Raw genomic sequence first — 2,079 nt, 5'->3', positions numbered from 1 at the left:
TGAGACGGAGTCTCACTGCATCACCCAGGCTGGAGTTTAGTGGCACGATCTTGGTTCACTGCAACCTCCGCCTCCTGGGTTCAAGCAATTCTCCTGCCTCAGCCTCCCGAGTAGCTGGGATTACAGGCATGCGCCACCACACCTGGCTAATTTTTTTTGTATTTTTAATAGAGATGGGGTTTCACCATATTGGCCAAGCTGATCTTGAACTCCTGACCTTGTGATCCGCCTGTCCTGGCCTCCCAAAGTGCTGGGATTACAGGGGTGAGCTGCCGCGCCCAGCAGCAGCTTTATTTTTAACGTCAAGGAACTGGAAACATCCCAGTACCTGATGGCCCAGTACTAGACTCCTTTTTCTTTCACCATTAACTTATTCAGTCATTAACTACATTCCAGCCACACTGGATTTCTCTCTAATTCTTAAACCTGCCATTACTTTTTCCCTTAGAGTGTTTGCCCAATTCTTCAGAACAGTCTTACCCTAGACCTTCATTTGGCTTGTCGTCACCATTTCCAATCTTTCCTCACATGTTCTAGTCCTTTAGATCTCCCAACATTTATATTTTGGTTTACATTCCCTCACTGAGGCTAATCCTAACAACCCTGACCAAATTACCTCTCCTCCAATCATTTTCTCACACCCATCTAATTTATTTTCTTCCTAGTACTTATAACTAACTGAACGTGTGCTGTTTATTTATTCATTTCTTTTCAGTTATCTGCCTCCATCCCCAGTACAATGTAAACTAAATGAAAGTGGGATCCTTTACGTCAATATTCTCAGATCCTCTAGGAATGCCTGACCCATTAAAGAAACTCAATAAATATCTGAAGAATGAATGAATGTGTTTAAAAACAACTTGTTAAATGGAATTCCTTTAAAATTTAACAGATTAGCTGGTCCATTAAGTATGTCCTTCATGTAAAGCAAAGAGTAGGTAACAAAAATAGAATTAGAATTATATGGTATTCTTAAGTAGCATATCTGCTACCACATGTTTAATGTGATCAGTTAGTACTACCTCAGCATGTCTAGTTAGAGGCTTAAAATAGCATTTGGGAATGGACTCTTCCTTTGCAATTTCATTAGATAATCTTTGTTCAACCAAAGGCCTGGTTTTTGAACTTTGATTGGATTTAGGGCGAACATTTAGGCTCTGTTATTTGTTGGTCAAAGGACACGCTTTATATGCTCATTGTCTTTCCCACTGCAACCAAGAATATCAGTCACTGAACATGAGGACCAAAGTAAGAGACAAAAACTACAAAGCTAATGATAATCGCTTTAAAGTAAATAAGAAAAAGTATACATAACAAATGAATGAAAATACAGTAACATGAAAATGATATTACATCCATCAGCAGGAGCAAGGGGGTCAGAAAGGGAAATAAATGTCATGTGTTACGAAAGTAGAAAAAGATAAACAAATGCCGTAGCTTCTCGTTCATCCACCATTATTTAAAAAAGAATTGTGAAGATATGTGAAACCTAAAACCTATGTGTTTATATTTTTATGTGCTGAATTAAATATTTTTAAAAGGCATTGTATTTCTTTCTGCTTGGCAAACTCTTTACTTGTCCACACTCACAAATAACATATTTTACTTTGCAGAAACTTCTAGCCTAACTTCCCACTCATTAACAGAAACTTCCTGACACCTAATCGGGAATGCTGCAGAAGAAATTTCACAGCTCAGAGTCATCTGGAATATTTTAATATTAAAATATTATGCTGATTCATTTTGACTTTAATAACCTTTCAAATAAAAGCATCAATTATCTCTGATATTTGACAAGTTAAATAGGCATTATTGTGCAATGACAACTATGCAGACTAGTTTTGTCCTAGGTTTGAAACTCTCTTCACCTCTTCAGCCTCAATTTTCTAATCTGTAAAGTGAAATGGTTGGCTTTTTTAATATTTCTAAAATAGGTTCTGCTTTTTAAAAATCAATTATTCTGTGAACTGGCTTTCATTAACCATAGTATAGTACAAAATGCCTTGGGACCTAGTGATGGTTGGAGATGTAAAGTTTTTTTTTTTTTTTTTTTTTTTTTTTTTTTTTTTTTTTTTTTTT

This window comes from Hylobates moloch, unplaced genomic scaffold, assembly GCF_009828535.3.
Source record: "Hylobates moloch isolate HMO894 unplaced genomic scaffold, HMol_V3 SCAFFOLD_7, whole genome shotgun sequence".
NCBI lineage: Eukaryota > Metazoa > Chordata > Mammalia > Primates > Hylobatidae > Hylobates > Hylobates moloch.
This window is presented reverse-complemented; position numbering follows the sequence as displayed.